Source organism: Eublepharis macularius, chromosome 5, assembly GCF_028583425.1.
Source record: "Eublepharis macularius isolate TG4126 chromosome 5, MPM_Emac_v1.0, whole genome shotgun sequence".
In the NCBI taxonomy this organism is placed as follows: Eukaryota; Metazoa; Chordata; class Lepidosauria; order Squamata; family Eublepharidae; genus Eublepharis; species Eublepharis macularius.
Genome location: NC_072794.1, coordinates 128737435 through 128758113, shown reverse-complemented (window position 1 = coordinate 128758113; position 20679 = coordinate 128737435). Strand labels below are relative to the sequence as shown.

At 44.8% G+C, this 20679-nt stretch overlaps 1 protein-coding gene across 2 annotated transcripts in view; it reads left to right on the top strand.

The window, feature by feature from the left end:
* NAV1 (neuron navigator 1) overlaps window positions 1-20679 on the top strand; it is a 369442-nt gene that overhangs the window by 18318 nt on the left and 330445 nt on the right. Inside the window, exon 1 of one of the 2 annotated variants that reach the window (XM_054979895.1) lies at window positions 19326-19385. The exons of the other annotated variant lie outside the window; for it this stretch is intronic. The gene's annotated coding sequence lies outside the window, so the exon portion shown is untranslated. Of the gene's footprint in view, window positions 1-19325; window positions 19386-20679 lie in introns of those variants that run through there. 2 annotated transcript variants of the gene reach the window in all.

The window sequence follows — 20679 nt, the reverse complement described above, 5'->3', positions numbered from 1 at the left end:
CATCCATGTCCACATCTTTTTAATTCTCTTTCTCAAGCTCCCTCTCCCCCCATGCCGTCTACGTAACCTCTGAGACTTTGATGATGATCAGCCCCTCTTCAGGGCTTTGTGACACCTACATCAAGGCTGCTGAGATATGTCAGATCAGATCAGACGAGATGCTGAAACTCTTTGTGCTCAGGAAGAAGGAATAGTTTCTCACACTTCCATCTCTCCCCCTACCCCATCCCCAGAGTCTCTGCTTCCTAGACATACATCCTTGCTTGGTAAAATCTAGGACACTTTAAGTCTGCAATCCTAAGAACACTTTCCTGGAGTCAAACCCTGTTGAATAAAACAGGATTTACTTCCAAGTAGATCTTCTTAGGATTGATCACTAAATCTCTGACCTATTACGATCAGAGATTTCTGACAATCCATGGAAAGGCAGTTGCTTTTGCTTTCCTTCTGTCATGGGCCTTTGCAGTCCAAAGCTGGGAGGCTTTCTGTCTGCGAGTCCGTTGTGCCATGTGATGTTTCTGCAGCACACGGTGCCTTTTCTTATTCATCGATGCACACATATATCACAGCACGACATCAATCTAGACTAGAGGCCACAAGGTTAATTCCAGCAGCGCTTGCTGCATCTCAGCCCAAGGGAGCTGGATGGGGCTGGAATGAATGGCTTTAAAATGATTAATCACCAGTTCAGAAATGGATAATGGGATAAGATGGAAGAGAGATAAAGTGGAAGATCTGGGAAAGGAGAATGGGCAGGGCCAGACTCAGGACAAGGCGGTGAGCTCTGCTAAGTGCTGATGGTTCAGGGCAAGGATGGCCAAGGATGCCAGACTGTGCTCTGGAAATGTATTCTGCTGCATGCCCGGAACAGCAGTGGTCTGGCTACATCGTGCAATTGGCATGACGTAGCCAGAGGATGAGGACTTCATAAATTATGGGACTCAGGAACCTGAGCATTATTTTCAAAACTCCAAGAAGAGTTTTTGGCTATCTGTGCCTTGGAAAACAAGAGCCCAGAGGCACCTTAATAACCAAGGAGATTTGTGGTAGCAAACTTTCATGAACTACAGCCCACTTCTCAGATCTGTGACGCAGATGAAGTGGGCTCTCATCCGTGAAAGCGTAATAAATCGGTTAGTCTTCAGGTGCCACTAGACTCGTTATTGTTCTGATATAGTGCCCAGTCTGCTGGAATGTATATCTTTAGAAAATAATTTTATTTCCACCCAGCGGGTGAAACATTTACTTCATCTCCTTAGTTGCAATTCAGCCGTGCCTTTGCCTCTGGCTGGGCCAGATAGAATTGTTTTGGGAGCCACATTTGGCCCACACAGAGTGCCGCTGCTGCTGAATGCCCAAGGGTCCTCCAGTCTGATCAAAACGCTGCGAAGGCACCTGCCATTTGAAGTGCTGCAGGAAAATCCACTGACAGCAACCCTTCCGGTATCACTCCAACCTTGGGCTAGTAAAGACACAGCTGAGGAAACACGAGCGCTCTTAAATCTGGGCCCTGGCAGTTGTACTTTTCATGAGCTAAGAAGTCACGCATTTGATAGAAGGAAAGCACGTTCTAGAGCAGGGAGGGAGAGTTTCCCCTTTAGCTTGTCCTGGTAAGTACATAAGTCTGGTGAGGATAAGGCAGGGATTTCAGACAAGCCCTTTGAGGCATAGCTGTGCAACCTAAGGATGGGCAGGCAATGGGTGAGGAAACAGACTGCATGGATCATTAGTGGCTCCTTGTGTCTTACGTGCCGTCAAGTCGTTTCTGACTTATGGTGACCCTATGAATGAATGAACTCTGAAATGGCCTATAATTGAAAGCCTTGCTCAGATTTTGCACACTGGAGGCTGTGTTGGCTTCCTTTATTGATTCCATCCAACTGTCTCATGTTGGATCTCCCTCTTTCCCTATTGCCTTCCACCTTTCCTAGCACCATGGTCTTTTCCAGTGAGCCTTGTCTTCTCATAATGTGGCTGACAATAGTATCAGTGTAGTCAGTTGAACTTATAAAGCCAGTTTGAGAGTTTTGAGAGCCAGTTTGGTGTATTGGTTATGAGCGTGGGACTCTAATCTGGAGAGCCGGGTTTGATTCCCCACTCCTCCACTTGAAGCCAGCTGGGTGACCTTGGGCTAGTCACAGTTCTCTGGAGCTCTCTCAGCCCCACCCACCTCACAGGGTGTTTTGTTGTGGGGATAATAATGGCATACTTTGTAAACTGCTCTGAGTGGGCATTAAGTTGTCCTGAAGGGCGGTATATAAATCGAATGTTATATAAATCGAATGTTATAAAAGTGCTGTGGCAGCTGCCACGCCTTGTCAGTATGGAGGCTGCTGTGCACTTAAAATAAATAGCAGTTAGGGGGACAAGAAGACATTGGAGAGGCATACATGGCTGCTGAACTGGAACTTTATAGCTCCGTCCAGTTTCCCTCACATAGGATGCAGCTTTCCCAGTGTCAGCACAAGGAATCTGCTCGTATCACAGGGCTGGCATACATCCAATGCAGACTGAGGATCACAGCTGCTGTTGTGCCCTCTGTTCACTTTTGGTGCCTGTGTTTTTTTTTAAAAGACAACTGAAGGTAGTACAGAATAAAAAGATGCAAGTCTGTATCAGAGGACTGGAAACAAGTCTGACATAGAACAATTGCAGTGGTTGGCCTAACTTAGGAATGAATCTGAGATGTTAAAAGAGCAATGATGTATATTTATTTCCAATAAAAGTCACATGGCCTTCGGGACTCACTTTCCCTCCTACGTGTGTCTTCTCTGAAGAACAAACATTCTGTGCCCTTGGCTTGTCGTCGCTTTACCCATCCTTTCATGGGCAGAAGTGGTGAATAGCTCTGTCAACTGGAAATTGCTGCCTCCATCAACAGCAAATGGCTCCGGCAGCGTAAAAAGAGATCAAAGTCTGCCCTGAGCAGGATTTGCTTGGATTCTGATGTCCAGGAGCTCCACTTAAACGCATCTACTCTGGCACCTACAGCTACATTGCAAGCAAGTCCCTTGCAAGTTGGTTCACATGCAAATGACTGAATGTTGACTTGGCCATGCAAATCAACTCACAGATGGCAGCTTTGCCATCCAATCCCAGGTACAGTGAAATCCTAAACAGAGTTACTCCAGTCTAAGCCCATTGATTTCAACTTTTCTTAGGATTTCTCTGTTATTTATTTACATCATTTATACCCTTTTGTATCCTGTGGGGACCCAAAGCACCTTACATAAATTTCTTCTCCTTTGATTTATCCTCACAAAAATCCTGTAAGGTAGGTTAGGCTGGGAGGGTGTGACAGGCCCAAGGTCAGCTCCCATAGCAGAATGGGGGTTTGAACCTGAGTCCCCCACATCTTCGTCCGATTCTCTAACCACTATACATACTGGCTTTTTAGCCATGCACTTACTTTTTAAGTGGTCTACTGCCTGTCTGATGCTTGCCTAGAGTTACCTCTTCTTTGTTTAAGTGCCTCTCATTGGTATACCAGAGTAGGGTTGCCAGATGCAGGGAGAGATGGGGTAGCCAAGACTTCTGATGCCCATTTGGTTAGGAGAAAGGCAGGCCTAGAAATACTTGAAATAAATAAAATAGGTATTTCCCCTTGGTCCTTTCATCCTTCCCCACTGTTAGTCAACAGACATGGAAAGGGCTGGAGAGGAAGCATGCCGAAGACGCTCTGGCCACACTTCCTCTGGGAATGTTCAAGGCATTCTCTGAGTTGCACCCTAGCAACTCTGCTCCTTGGGCTCCTTTGTGTATCCTCAGGGTCCTTGCTGGTGCTTAGAGGCAATCTTCAGGTTCAAACACTAGGAGAAACAGAGCACAACCAAAGAACGTGGCCTGCAGAATTTGCCTTGGGGAAAAAAGCTCCTGCATCCATGTCCACCCATCAAAGACCCGGCATCCCGATCATTTGCATGTGCCAATCAAACGCACTGCAGATGGAGCTTTCATGTCCCCTTACATCACCCTAGAATTAGTTCTTGTCAACAGATCTTCAGCTATGAGTCACTGCATGATTTGGCACAGAGCGATGGACAGACATGTATGAATCGGCCGTTACAACTTGGCTGGCAAGGCAGAGAGAACTGATCTTAACCAGCCTTATATTGTCTCCCTACAAATCTTCTTTCATTTTGGAGAACTGTGACATTGACTAAAGACCCACTGGGGAAGGAAAGGGAAATATTGACTACTTTCAGTCCATTTCACCTCTACCCCACCCCCAGCCGGCTCAGGGCTGCTGGGCTACTTTGAAATGTGAGACTCCAGATGGATGCCTTGTGCACATTGCTTTAAGAGTGGCTTTGCTGACACCCAGGGCTTCTTGAGAAACAAAAGACGTTCCGAAGTGGCTCTGAGGTACCTGGTGCATTTAGTACTTAGTTTCTTAAATAAAAGACCAATTAGGTGTGCCTGATAGCCCTGCCCTTTGACCTGGCATTCTTTCCTTAGGGACTGGGAACTACTTGAGGTAACTGACGTGCTGAAATAAAGGTATTCTGTGTATGCAAGAAGTTCTACATCAGTGTATGCAGATTTCTAGATTCCTAGATATCTGCTTTGTATTTAGAAACACTGAGTTTAAAAAAATGCTTTTAACTTGCTTCCATTGTATATGCAAAGAATACTTGTCAAATGAAGCCCATAACAGACCGTTAGTTTCTCTTTCACCCCATCCAAGCTTGCTGCACTTGTGTTAACTGCCGTTTTCTAATCTGGGTGAGTAACTTCTGGTCTCTGTTTCCATTACCTATTCCTTTATCATTGGCTGCCCACAGGAGTGTCCTCATTAGCCTTCAGTATCTCTCACATGTTCTCAACTGCAGCAATATATCTCGTGCTTTGTGTGATTCAGAGCATGCCCAATATTTGTGAGTTTGAACACAGCTAAGTGACAACAGAGGCAATGTTTTTATAAGTGGCAAAGGCCATCTGCTGCCTTCAAAACTCACTTAGAGGTTTTCAGTCTTGCAGCTCTGGGGGCGGGGGCGGGGGGGGGGCGGGGAGGGAATGATTCTGCAGGCTTCCAGCATACATTCAGACAGACTCCCGGAAAGGCCAGTTCCCTTGCCGCAACCAACCATCATTTTTACAACTGTGATGGGTGCCTGTTTGCATATTTATTAGCTGGTTTTCTAAAATGAATGTTTCAGAGCAACTTACAAAAGTAAAACAACTTTAGGGCAAGTTTGTTTGACATGTGGCCTGCTATGGCTTGTGGCACTTGAGAGACTAACGGTGCAATCCTAAGCAGAGTTACTCCAGTTTAAACCCATTGATATTAATGGGCTTAGACTGGAGTAACTCTTCTTAGGATTGCGCAGTTAGAAGAGCAGATGCTTATGCTTTTGTGGCATACCTTTTATGAGCCAGAGCTCAGTGTCCATATGTAAGTGTTACATCCCTTTGGCAGAGAGATTTATAATCAAAGCTGCTAATACCTGAAGGGCAGGAGAGGGGGAAGCTAATACACAAAGAGGTCAAAAGGCCCACTTTCCCAGGACAAGATGCTTTGCACTGCATTGCAGAGCACAGACGAAAGTGAGATCCAGACAAAAATGTTAATAATCCACTTAGGATAGGAGTGGACCATTCTCAAATGTTGTTCATTTGGCAAAGTTAGATTAATCTGAATGTTGTATATAAGCCCGTAAGGAGGAAAAAAATTTTTTTGTACTGAGCTAACACAAATCTCTGCTGAGTCTATATCTGATAGTATCAAATCTATATATATGAATTCCAGTTCAGCAGCTTCCTGCCGGAGTCTCCCTTTGCAAATTTTGTACTGAAGCACAGCAACTTTGAATTCTATTACTGAATGTCCACGGAGGTCAAAAGGCTCCCAGACCACTTTCAGAGGGTTTCTGTGTTTAATGTCTGATTTGTGTCAATTTGTTCTCTTGCATACAGACTTGCCAGTTTAGTCAGTATAAATGGCAGAGAAGCATTACTGGCACATAACAGCATATAACACATATGATCAGGGCTTTTTTTCTGGGAAAAGAGATGGCGGAACTCAGTGGGTTGCCCTCGGAGAAAATGGTCACATGGCTGGTGGCCCTGCCCCCTGATCTCCAGGCAGAGGGGAGTTTAGATTGCCCTCCACGCTGCTCGGTGGAGCGAAGGGCAATCGAAACTCCCCTCTGTCTGGAGATCAGGGGGCGGGGCCACCAGCCATGTGACCATTTTCAAGAGGTTCCAGAACTCCGTTCCCCTGCGTTCCCCCTGAAAAAACGCCTTGAATATGATGATGTGTATATGAATTAGCCTTGATTGTTATAGTTGCTGTTAGCAAGTCTTGTGTCACTTGAGTGGCTATGGACACAAAGCTTCACTGCAGGGCTAGTCCCTGGGGTTGTAGCCCCACCGAATGGTCCATTGTTGCTGGTGTGTAGTACATAACTTCCAAACCATCTTCAAGGGAAGACTCATGTAAAGTACATAACAGTAATCCATACTGGAGATTATATCTCTCCTTAGCAACACGCTGATGCTGGCAGTGGGGGAAATGGAGAAGATCTTGCTGGATGGCTAGTAGCAGCTGCCCATGCTGTAATAGCGTATGGATGGAAAGATGTCTCTAAATGGACTTTGGAAAGATGGAATTAGTATTTATATGAATGGATCCAGTCAGACATTTTATCGATACTAAAACAGGATAAGACATGGGAAAATAAGACGTTAACGATAAGGAAGAAATGGTCTAGATACAAAAGATGGGTAAGAGGAGGAGAGACCAACCAAATTATATTAACAAAACTCCAAAGAGTGTGCTCATGGTTAAAGACAGGGCTTTTTCCAGGGGGAACACGGGGGAATGGAGTTCCGGGACCTCTTGAAAATGGTCACATGGCTGGTGGCCCCGCCCCCTGATCTCCAGACAGAGGGGAGTTTAGATTGGCACGGAGGGCAATCTAAACTCCCCTCTATCTGGAGATCAGGGGGCGGGGCCACCAGCCATGTGACCATTTTCTCTGAGGGCAACCCACTGAGTTCCACCACCTCTTTTCCCAGAAAAAAGCCCTGGTTAAAGATATAAAGCAGATGATTCTTATGGTTGTTCCTCTTGAGGGTGGGGGGAGAAAAGGGGGGAAACAAGCTTGTATCAGATGTATGGATAGTTAAATTTATTCTATATGTATATGTACATGAAGTATAGTTTGTATGTGGAGGCAATATTAATGCATACATCAGTACAATAAAAAAGGTTTAAAAAAAGAGGATGGCTAGTAGCAGCTGAATAACATCTTGATTTTGTTTTCCTCCTGCTCCACAGGAATTTAAGGCATGTCCAGAGGTTTGAGCCGAAAGGCTCTTGTCCTTCAGTTACGTGCCTTACAGCAAAATCCTAAGCAGAGTTACTCAAGCCTAAACCCATTGAAATTAATGGGCTTAGACTGGAGTAACTCTGCTTAAGATTTCACTGTCTCAAGCTGGCAGGAAGATCAACCAGGAAAGACGGGAAGACTTTCTCTTTTTTCAGAAGCCTCTCTGTCCCCTTCTCTTGTCTATTTCTATTATATTGACACCTTCCTATTGTAAGCTGCTTGGGATCCCCATTGCAGGGGGCAGGGAGAGAAGCAGGATATAAAGATGGAATGGGCAAGTCAGGAAGCTGATTTACTCACTAATCAACATTGACTCACTAGAGTGCTTGTCATGCTGTGGGTGAAGAACCCACTGTGGTCACTCAAGAAATTCTACGCCTGTCTTCTGGAGAAAACGAAAGCAGTCAGAGCTCACTCCTCCTGACATTTTAAGAATGTCTTGATTCCTGCTGGTAGGAGCCACCTGTATCATAATTTGCACACCCTAATCAAGAGGCTTTTTTTTATATTGGAAGGATGCAATCATCTGGATGTAAACAGGCGTATGCGTCTTTGTGGACACCGTCTTGCAGCTGTGTTTATAAAACCATCCACTGGGAAAATCTCATTTGTTGTAATATGTGAATGCTGCAAATTTAGGAGAGAATTAGCATAAATTTACCTTGAGATGATTTTAGAAGCAAGAAATCAGCTTGAAAAATTACCCTTGGTATGAAAACTTACTATTAAAGCCTTGTGCTTTTAATACTGATGACTTTATTATTACACAGGAAAAAGTAAAGAAGAAAGTCTCTTTTCAGTTGGCTTGGTTATCATATCTAGAGAGGAAGGATCGGGACTGCAATGTACAATGTTAAATATTACATAGAAATTTGGATTCATGGGGTAGAAACATGTTTGCAGTATGTACTGTACTGGTTTTCAGCTAGGTCATGCACAGTGCAATCCAATGCAGAGTTAATTCAGTCTAAGCCAATTGATTTCAATTGGCTTAAACTGGAGGTTACTGCATAGGGAAAATGATTGCTATCATTTTTCTCTTGTTTTCAGAGAAGAGATAGGGGAAAGTGAAGATAATGCAGAAATCTGGAAAGACAGAGAGAGAATAGTTAAAAGTGAATGTTATGTTGTGGGTTACAGAAAAGTAGGGATGCTTGAATGAACATCTACCAGTACACTCCATGACCTGTGTGCCCCCAACAAACAAGGAGACGATTTTTGATGGACTGTTGCTCTGTTTATTGGCCTGTTCATGGCTGTTTGGCAGATTGCTTCAAGGCTTCCTTCTTAACAGAACAACTTGCTTTTTTCACATTCACGTTCCCACACAAACTGATGGCGTTCTCTCTCTCTCTCTCTCTCTCTCTCTCTCTCTCTCTCTGCATTGGTGTTCCACTCAGCAGACAATTGCTTAAACAGTTAAATTAGTTACAAATAATATAAATTAGTCATAAATAAATCCCACAGTTCAGTGTTTGTCTATGTAGTCCTTAGTGACATTTATTGCTGCTGAATGGTTTGAAAAAGTACTGTTGTTATACATGCACAGTTTTGAAAAACCTGATGCAAATCTGTTCAGCAGGCACTCAAGTTATTCAGAGCCAAACCAAATAGACCCAAATTGGCTCATGTCTGACGGATACAGGCAAACGTGATAAGTTCAACTGGCCAACACGCTGGCTGCAAAATGTGCCAAATTGCTACAGAAAACTATGTTAGACATCTTGCTTTGCAAGAAGTTACTCCAATAAAACTTTATTATCTCAGTTTCTCTGTTATCAGAATTCTATGCAAGTAGCACACCGTTTCATCTATACCACTGATTACTGGAGTATTTTTGGATGTCTCATCTCCTTAGGCCATTTGGGTCAATGAGATCGTATTCTCTTTGAACATCAGGAGAACTAAATAACTATTCAGAGAAAGCTTTGCATTCATCACATCCACAGTGTTTGAACAGACAGATTAGAAGCATTTGTGGTCCAGTTCATAATACCCACATAAATTTGTAAAAGCAGATGTTTACTATGTGGTAAAATGTTGCTGATTCGTCTGTATCATCTTCCCTTTTGTTATTCATTACGCACTCACTGCTTTATTCATTCTTTAGTGGTTCTCTTTGATTTTCTGTAAGCCATTGATTCGTTAACCCATGACATTTGATGAAAGGGAAATAACAAATCACTAGCTGAACTGGCAAATACTGCTGAGCTGCAAAATGGCAGAGTCCCAAATCCAGCAAATAGTGTACCGGTCATAAATCTGAACTTGGAAGCTCAAACATGTTTTCGATGGTAAGTTCTATTCACATGCATTAGTTCCAGCTCTAAGCTTTTACTAAGGCTATTGCTTTAAACTGTCTTCTCTCGGGCTGCATTCACATGATGTGCTGAACGGTGGGGGGGGGGGAGGGGGGCTCCTGGTGCAATACTGTGTGGTGGCTGTTTTGTGTTTTGCACGTGGTGCTGTTAATTTCAGCCATGTGACTGCAGACCTCAATAAGAGAAAGTAGGGATGGCTTGGTTAAAATCGTTGGAGCCCTGCAGGGAGTTGCTCAGCTGAACTGGTGACTGCAAAACAGCCGCCTTGCTATTGGCTTTCAAGAAGGCACACTTGGCAGCAAGCTGCAGGGGTGACCCAGGCCTTGGGGAAGTCCCACAGAGTTCTTTGCAGCGGCCTCAAATGTTAGGTAGTTTCAGGATTTCAGTTTATGTCTGAGTGGAGACTGTGGAAAATACAAACAAATGATGCTGTCTCTGTCCAGTTTAGACATTGCTACTGTCCAGGTATGTATGTGTGTGAGAGAGGATACCCTGGAAACCCAATTTCAGGAATTCTCCAATTAATTTTTTAAGATGCACCCATCAAATCTCAAGACAATGGTGAGTGGCAAACAAAGTATAAGTTTATTAGAGTAAGTACCCAAATAAACTGATGCACTTCAGTAGATTCTGACAATGCATGCCTCACAGGGCAATTCCATTATCTTTTATACCTTCTTTTAAACAAACAACAAAGAGAAAGATTATTCAACTAAAGGAATATAGAACATAAGTCAGTCAAGTATATATTTCAAGCAATAAGTCAATCAAGTATAGAAAAGTCAATGCAACCTGCAAAGTGCAAGGAAAAAATCTCTTTGTGTACATGGATGCTGACTGGGAGAGCGGAAAATGTATGCAATGAATCTCAGGTTGATGTGAGTCTCAGAACAATCCTTAGCAGAATTAAACCTTTCGAAGTCCCCTGAAGTCAATGAGATTAAGGAGGCTTATGTAACTCACTGTTTAGGACTGCATCGTCAGTCCTTTTGTACCTCCAGATATTTAGATCACATCCCACATAATTTAGGAACATACTAAAAAGGAGAGCATTTTTGGAAAGTTAAGGTTGGGTGCTTGTGAAAAGGAGCTGTTAAATAAATAGAAAAGAAAGGAGGCAACAATACACTGATGTGTAAAAGTGTAAAGAGATTCAATGTACTCTATGTAGGATTATTGGAGAAATATGTTGTTGTTATATTGGTTACAGGAGCATTTAAGATTACAGCATTTAAGATTATTATTCTCACACTGCAAGAACATTTATATGGGATTGCAAATGCAAACACCCAAGATAGGACAGGAGATAGATGAATAGCAATTATTATTTTAATATTTATTTATATTCAATATTTAGTTTATTGAATCTGTATTTTATTTAATATTTAATATTTTGTTTAATCTTTATATTGGACACAGTACTCTCTCTGACACTAAAGTAGGGTATTATTATTATGCCCATATTATAGAGGGAAGAGCTGAGGCTGAAAGACAGTGTTAAGATCATGCTGCGAGTTCATGGAGAAGCTGAGATGTTCATGCTCTCAACCACTACGTCAGCACAGTCTGGGAGCACCTGAATCTATGCGTCAGCTGCAAAACCATCCAAGTGCCCATCCCGGATATAATTGTAGAGCATACAAGGACAACAAAATGGCTCCTGGTCGTGGCCCAAGGGCCTCTTTATGCAGCACATTTTGTTCCTGTGACTGCATATAGCAACACTTCTGCATGTGTGAAGAGTGGCATTTCTCTTCAAAAGTCCAGGAGAACAAGGGCCCAACCTTTCCATGGTCACTGTTCAGAAGTCCTGACACATTAGGCATGGATTTGATACTTAAGAATCCATTCCTAGTAGAATTTCTGGTGTTCTGTAATATTGTGGATGCCATTTTAAGGGGGCAAGTGTAGTCTGTGGGCAGCTATGTATGGTTTGAAAGGGAAAGTAATGCATTTCTCCAGCAGTAACAGTGCACTCCTGATGTAGGTGATGAGAGGAGGTGATGGGGTTGCCTCCTTTCCACACGAGAAAGAGAGGTTGCTCATAGATCCATGTGGCTGCTTCCGTGATGAACCATATCACCCTTCAGACTTGAAAAGGGCTACTGTTTGTAATTTCTTGTATTGCTTTCAAATCTAGAGGGCCTTCACATTCTTAGATTGTTTATTCCTACAACAGCCCTCTGAGATAGTTCATATGGGAGAAAGTGACTTGCCTAAAGACACCCAGTAAGTTTTCTGATGCTTTGACTGTCCGTCCTTCATGTACTTTGCCACATTGGTTAGTCAAGTAATAATTCCTCAAATTCTATTGCCAGTTCTAAGCCAATAAAAGTTGGCTTTCTGATAGTGTGTGGGCTGGGGATGCTCAGTCGTTTGCTGGTTTGGTTTGCAATTTTTCTGCAAATTGCAGTCAGCACACTCAAATATTTGAAAAACTCTGTATTCAAACAGTTCCCATACGTGTGTGTAAAAAGCTGCTTGCACATTAACACTACTTCCCTGTGCCTTCCCCTCCCTCCCTTGATTGGCTGCTCTTGCCACTATCTTTCTTCTTGGCCTTTATTTGCCACATTCTGTACTTAAAACATTTACATTTCACAAGTGTGTGGTGTTGCCCTCTATCCCCTATAGTTGCCTGACTTGGTGTCCATTAATGGCAAAAATGCCCTTAACCGGAAGCTAAGCAGGGTCAGCCCTGGTTAGCACTTGGATGGGAGACCACCAAGGAAGACCAGGGTTGCTACATAAAGCAGGCAATGGCAAACCACCTTGTTTGTCTCTTAGCTTGAAAACCATATGAGGTCACAATAGGTAAGCTGCAACTTGATGACACTTTACACACACACACACACACACAATGGCACTTTACACACACACAATGGCAATTCTTGTCTGGATCAGGTATAATTAGTGCATGCACATTGTGGCACTTCCTCATGGTATCTCATGGCTGCATGACGCGTTATCTCTATATTCTTAGCATATCATTGTTGTACGACCTCCTCCTCCTCCTCAGCAGTGTGCTTAATACCACTCTTTTAGACATATTAGTGTCTCACTCATGGAAATAGTGCAAACCCCATCTTCAACATTTTCACAAAAGGAGTGTGTGGATGGCTTGGCTTCATGTGGCTCTTCATTAGTTCTGAGCATGGAAAATGTCTATTTAAAACTACAGCTTAAATAAATGTTTAGGATTTCAGCATCAGTTGAAACTTTTCAAGAGAAGAGTAAGGAATACAGGACACTTTTTGTGCAACCTAAAGATTTTATAGGTTTTCTTTTATGCAATGGCCACCTCTCATGACCCCAGCATCAGTGTGTGTGAATGGAGCAGTTCACTGCAAAATGGCTAATAAAATTCTCAAGTCAGATGGATTTGAATACTGTGTAACTCTACACAGAATAGCAGCTTTGGGGATGGGCTTGGTTAAAAACTTTAAAAATATTTGTTATTAATATGTCTCTGTGTATAAAATGAACAGCTTCAGCTAACCACAAACCCAGCTGTTCAGGCCTTGGAGGGAAAAATATAAAAGCAGAAAATTGTGTTGTTGCTGTGTTGATCCCAGAGAAAGCATAAAATGTCTCCATACACACTGAAAAAAATCTTCATTCTTGTGCTGGAGTGCTGAAGCGGATTCTATCACATAAGAAGTAATGTGCAGGTGTTGTAGTCAGAAGACCATGATAAATGACATGTCAAGATAGCCATGCAACAAAGCTTATGGCAATGACTGCTGCACACATTATGTACACACACAGTCACCATGAGCTAATGCTACTAACTGCTCTCTAGATCATATCAGTCTCTCTATGCTGTTCCTTTGCCAAAGTCTTTGCCAGGCAATTCCTCTTTCCAGGATCTGAAACGGAGGTCTCTCTCCATTCTCTCATTGCTGAGCCTAAGGGGGATAAGCCAAGCACATCAAGAAGGCACCTGTTGTTTCCAAATCAAGGGACTTAGCTATTTACATTCCCTCTTCAGGACTAGAAAACCCCTCAGACCTCTTGTGGGCTGGATGCTGGGCGTAATCAATATGGCAGCTGAGAAGGAATAAGAAAATGATGCAGCAGCTGCCTGAGAGTTTTCTCTTAACAAATGACAATCTTATCTCTTACACCGTATGAGTTTATCTTAAGGGGCTTTAAAAATTTGGAATTCTTGAAGGTGTGGTGCTGGCAGAACTGATTCTTGAAAACAAAGCTGCTGTCCTGCCTAAGTGGGCTCTGATTCTATTTATTTATTTTCAATTTATATTCTACCCTCCCCACATCAGCAGGCTCAGGGCGGATCTAGAAAGCAAGAAACAAGGGATCTCCTTTTCTGTATACTGATAACAAGGTATCAATACTATGTATTGATAACAAGAACAATTCTTTCTGCAAGAGATCTTCAAGGAAGGGATTAGACATTCATGCAATGAACCATAACAATTCTGGGCCAATGACCCTAGATGAGAATAACCACTTTAAATGTTGTCTCATATCTCCCCCCACCCACATATGCTTTCCATAGGCAAAAGAAGGCTTTGACACCAGGGTGCTTTCAAACAGACCCCTCTATGGATAGTGATGTGGCACAGACCCATTAGAGGATTGTAGCATGTGCCTGCCTGCATATTTAAATTGGCTCTAACAGGGGTAAGAGGAAGTCGAAATATGGGATCCCAGCAGGGTGTTAACTTACATATGTCTTTGAAATAATCCAGCTCCCTTTTTTTTACAAAACAAAAGGAGTCATTAATTGCGTCCTTTTGATATGTGAGGAAAGAATGACTGATTATGACTTGCCAGAAGTACATGCTGAGTTGGAAGCAGAACCAGGGATGCTTTTGTTGGACATGGTAATCCCCAGTTCCACAAATATGCTTCCAAATATCACCCCTTTGTGCACAAAAGTTTCATTGCATTTATTTGAACAGCTCTGGCTGTAGAAACTGCAAAGTAGGCTGAATGGAGACAATCTCCATCTCACTTTAGAGCTTGGGCTCAATAATAAATGGAACACTGTTGTAGTTTCTGTTTGAAAGGGGTTCCCCCCCTCACTCGCACCATTCATTTTCTGCACAATAAATGCTTGGCTATTTGTTGTGCACAGCCTCAGATGTGTTTCTGAAACTGGGAAATCATGCTTTTGAGCACTACACACATTTTGTACATAGGAGAATGCTATTCTTCCACCAGGATATACAGTGCTACTTTTAAGGCTAAAATCTGGAAAGCAAAGTTGCTTCCTTCAGCTGACTGGGTACTGTTCTCCATTGTACAAAGCCAGTGCTGGCATGCACACCTAATCTATTATTATAAATAGCTGTCAAAAGCACAATAGTAACCCATATTGGGAAGAAGGCATCTTGCCACCAGCATTGGCCTGTGGGAGTGTCAACTGCATTTCAAGGATGCTCTGATGTAGTGGCTGAGAGATGGAAATGTAAAGCAGGAAGGCCCTTGGTCAAATCTCACCTCTGCCAAGAGCTCACTTGACAGCCTTAGGCAAACTGCTATCTCTAAGCCTCGTATCTCCACCTGAAATATGGAGGTACTAATTCTGATCTACCTGACCTGGTTGTTGTGAGAATTATAAAGGCAACACATTAATTTTATTTTTATTTAATGAACCTGTTCTTTAAACCCGTCTATAGTAATAGTGTAAAACCTACATTGCCACAAACATGCATTGGATCTATTTTCTGCATTATATCCCATATTAATACTCTTCAGCTATGGCACAAATGGGATACAAGAGGCTCAAAGGCTCTTCATAGGATCTTCTGTGAAAATAGGTAAGAGTAACATTTCATATACCACTCTTCTGGACAGATTAGTGCCCCACTCAGAGCGGTAAATAAAGTCAGTGTTATTATTTCCTTGCAACGTAGCTGGGGAGCTATGGCTGAGAGGAGCGGCTTACCCAAGGCCACTTCTAAGGCCATGGCAGTAATGGGATTCCCACCAGCAGAGTGCTGATTCGTAAACCAGCCACTCTGCTACAGCAGCTCTTTTGCCACAGCCAGGGGAGTGATTAGTGGCAACTGGGATGAAGGTTGCATGACTTCATGCGTGATGTGGATTTTCATGTTGTGTGTTTCTCTAGACTAGTTCTGAACTCTAGAGGACATTGTTCATAGGTATGCCGTGCTTGCTGCATATTTATCAGGATCTGCAGTAGTGAGATTCGAACCAGCAAAGTGCAGCATCGCAGCCCAGCTACATAACCACTACAGGCCAAATAAATATGCCTTTTAAAAAAATTACGCACCAAGATCTTCATTGGTAGGGAACTTTGTCCGGAGAGCTGTCCAACATTAGAGCCTCCTGAAGAACAGGAGACCACCCTGGGGAAACAAGCGTTCCACATTAGGGCAGTGGAGATGAACATTTATAACAGTTCTATTCCTTATGCCCCTTTGCTGTGGCTTAATTGTTAATGGGCCAGAAGCATTGTTCTGGACAGCTTCTGGACACCAGAATGGACGGCTACTGGGTAGCACTGAGCATTGGGCCTCATGGTGGTTTCTGGGTGTGTGTATGTCCAGGACAGGTAAGTCTTACGAGGGCATCATTCTCCACATAGCTCTGTCACCCTCCCTGCCATTAAAAATCTCTCTATATACACCTACTATATACACCTATACACCTATATACATCTATATACACCTATACACCTACTCTATATACACCAGTTTCTTCATATATATCTATAGACACCCTATATGTATCTGGCCAGTTTCTTCATACCCTCCATGCATCTGATGAAGAGAACTGTGATTCTCGAAAGCTTATGCTACAGTAAAGTTGGTTAGTCTTAAAGGCGCTACTGGACTCTTTGCCATTTTGCTACTACAGACTAACACAGCTAACTCCTCTGGATTAAAAATCTATCATACTCCTTCAACAGAATCATCTCAACTTTCCTACGTATTTTCTTGTGCACCTCACCCTCATTCAGATGCTCACACCTATGACATGTCAGCCTTGTTTTTGCCTATATGCTACTCATACACAATCTTGTCATTCATGTTATGCTCATGTTATTTCTTTATTAAATAAGGAAGCATTTGATAAACCAAGAGAACAATCTTGGAAAAAGGGGCCAAACAAAATGAGCAGTGCTATTAATAATTTTATCATCATCACCTTCATCATCAACAATTTCAGATATTTCTGTTATGTTGTTTTCTCTGCTTAAAAAGCTCCAGAGGCAGGTCACAAATGTTATCATTACACAAAGAAACTATTCTTTGATAATTTTCAAAAAAGAAACCAGAAAATTCACTTAAAACAGCAGTTCACAATAAAAACACAGCAACACCTAAACATCAATACACTGAACAGGAAAATAAGGAAGTTTTCACTTGGTTCCCAAAGTGAAGCAGGCCTGGTGTCAGACAAGCAGCTATGGGAAGCCTAGAACATGCCTCAGCTCTGAAAGTGTGGGTGCACTGAACAGGTCCTCTGAAGATCTTGGTTGATGGGCATGTAAGGGAAGCAAGCTGTCCTTCAAACCCCTTGGTCTCAGGTCATTTAGGACTTAGCAGCAAGAATCTGAGACTCATTTTTAAAAACCAGTGTATAGTTCTCGTAGGAACAGATGAAAAAACAGTGTGAATGTCAGAAACATTAAACAAAAAGACTCTCCGTTGGGGAGCATGTCAGCAGGTAGAGCATCATGCGCGATTCCTCTGTTTTATTATCCTTAATAATACCACAACACACCTTGCTAATAACACACTTTGTCTCTGCCATCCTTACTTCAGATTTGGTTCCACAATATGCAGAGATATTCATGACTAACTTGTCTTGTGCATCTTGGAGAAAAGACAGCTAATAAAATTTTTAAATACATTGAGTGGTACTTCCTCAGCTCCTTCTCACTAACACCTCTCCTGCACTTGAGATTTAATGATGACATTTTCATCATCTGGTCTCATGAGGGGGAAGTCCACAACCAGATTCCAGACCCAAGTCCAGTTTATGGAAAGCAGCCAGGGCTGTGTCATGGTTAGTGTTTTGGATCAGGATTGGGAGTTATGGGTTCAAAGTTCTATTCAACCATTATACTCATTGGACAACTTTGGGTCAGCCACACTCTTTCAGCCTAGCCTACACAAAATTATTGTGAGGCCAAAATGTGGGATGGGAGAACCTTGTATGCTGTCCTGAGCTCCTTGGAGAAAGCAGCCATAAAATATGATGTATACATAAACTATGTTTATTCATATAATTTACTTATTTATTTTTAAAATTCAGAGTGCAAAATTTAGATTTTCTTGGAACAAATAAACTCATTGTGATGGCCACCATTTATATCTTATCCTGACCATGGACATGTTAAGGTTTCACACGTGCATTTCTATAATCTGATATAATGCCCCAGACAAATTTTCCTAACATCTCACCTCATATGCGTGCATGAAACTGCTCCTCTTCAAGGGGGTTCCCACATGCATATTCATCACTTGGTTACTGTGACAAGGGTTGTCTTGCAGGTGTGAATGGCTACCACAGACAGAACTGTGTGCTCAGTGCAATGTTTTTTCCCCTGTGGAGCCTGTTCACACCATCTGCTGTATCTCTGAATGATTAATGGTACAATCCTAGCAGAATTACTCCAAATACTTCAATAGGCTCCGGACTGGAGTAACTCTGTATAGGATTGCCCTGTAAGCATAGCGACCTGCATGCAGTAGAACGAGCAGTGGATTGAATCAGTTCAGTCTGCGGAGAGAGTAGCCAAACCACCCTCTATACAACAATAAACACACAAAGGTGGCAAAGGTTTTAGCCCACTCCACTCCCTGCAGTGTTAGTTTTCTTCTTGCAAGGAGTTTTCCACTTGCACGAGCGTTTCTCTTTTTAAAATGTGACCAGCACTTGAAGTCACTTGAATGCTCTATCGACCATCCTGCTGCTAGGCCTAGCATGCTTGGACTGTAGCCATAAAGGACACCTCATAGCAGTGCACTTGAGAACTTGCTACTGCTGGAAGCCTCGGTAACTTGTAAGGACGATCAGACAGATAACGGGGTGCGGAGTTGGCCAAGCGGTGTCGGGAACAAAAGGCCACTCGAGGCGTCCCGGCACGCTTCTTTTCTCCTCCAGAAGAGACGAACCGGGTTGCCCGGCTTCGGGTGCTCCCGCTCTTGAGAAAGCGCCGACCGGCAGTTTCCGGGACAAGCGACGGTAAATCTCGTGCAGCGCCGCTCTGGAAGAACGCGGCCCAGGGCGCAAGGGCGAGCTCGCGGCTCCGCGCGGCGCCCGGCTCCCCTTCCTGCGCTGGCCCCGGGCGCGGCACCGCGCTGGCTGGGCGGGGCCACTGCAACCCCGGAGGCTGCGGGCGAGCTGAGGTGAGGCTGCGTGGCGCGTCCATCCCCACGGCCGCCTCACAGGCTTGGCGCACGGTGTAGGATACCCCCCCCCCCTCCAGTGGCGTCGCCATTCTTTCGCGAGGGATCCGGGCCGGGGAGGGAAGGCCAGGTTTGGGCGCCAAAGCCACGTGGCGCGGACGGGGACGGGGAGGCTCCCCGCCCAACCTTCGCGCGCAGCGGCGCGTGCTGCCCCGGCCTTCTGGAGCCCGCCTGCTGGGCTGTCCTGTCTGGAGCGGCGGCAGGGGGTGGGGTGTGTGTCTGCTCGCCGTCCCGGATTCATTCCTGGGCAGGGAAGACCGCACGAAGAACTCGGGCTGCGGGAGCCACCCAATATGGGCTGCCGGAAAAGCGGCGAGGTGGGCGGCGTCCCTGAGCAGGTGGTCGGGGGCCGGAAAGGACGGGACGTGGATTTGGCTCCCGCGAGGGGAGTCAAAGAACCGGAGGCAGTGCGCAGTGCGGCGCGGCGAGCTGGCTAGTCTGTGGCGCTGGGGAGAGCCGGGCTGCAGTGGCGGGACCCCGGGGCGCGCTTGCGAGGCGAGAGCGGTGCTCCTAAGACAAGCAGCCCTGAAAGGCGAGGCACTTCCCGGGCCTCTTCGTGCCCCCCCCCCCCCGGGCAGGCTTCCCCTTCTGAGCGGCGGTTCCGCGCAGCAGAGGCAGCCTCCCTCAAACCCCAGAGCATCCGTTTCCCCTCGGCCCGCGTTCTGTCTCGCTGCTGCCTGGGAGTTTGTTTGTAGCCTCTTTTGCGAGCGACTCCTGCTCTCGGTTTTCTAACCGGTGAGAATCCGGCTGCCGCCTCCTGCCCTGCGCGGGGGGACGGTCGCTGGGCAGGCCCTTCTTTTCTCCTGCAGCCCGGGCCATTCTGCGCTCTTGGAAACTGACGGAATTGGGCCGGAGCGGGCCTCCCGGGTCAGCGATGGGCATCCGGTACCTTCATGAACCGGACAGGCGCTGCTCCTGAATCCTGAGTGCCGCAGTGCTAAGGTTGGGCCAAGTTAACGGGGACTGTGGGATTTGGGTCGTTGCAGTTCTTAAGCCCCTGGTTTGGGCGAAGAAGTTTAGCCTCCGCCCTCGCTGTTATCCTACGTTGAAACAGGCTCCTTGCCCCGGCAGTTTGCCTCACTGGGCCTGTGGTTGCCAGATGGTCTCCAGCCAATACTGGACCATGGGGGGGGGTGGGGGTGAGAGGGGGACGGTACTCATATAGGTGCACGTGCTCCTCTTCCAGAAGTAACGTCATTGCATAAGGCCACACAGGCATTAGCACCTCCGTGCCGTGGCTGTGAGCCATGTAACTGGGAGATAGGTGGTGGGGAGCCAGCCTGGTCATCCCATCCCTCCTGGAGGCATGGAGAGGTGGAGGTGCTGTGGGCCCAGCTTGCAAGTGGTGCTCGCCCCCGGGGACAAGTCCCACCTGTTCCACAGCGGGGTGGGCCAGCTTCCTGTGTGCTGCCCCCTCCCCTTCTGCCTTCCCTCCTGCAGCCAGGAGTCCAGTATTTTCTGGATAATTCTCCCTGACCAACCTAGAAAATACTGGACTTTCTAGATGAAAGCTGAACAACTGGCAACCCTAACTGGGGCAAAGATATAGGCAGTGGTCAGAGTGCTTCTTTGCTTGCCGTAGTGGTCCCATGGGCTTGTCTCATCTTGGAA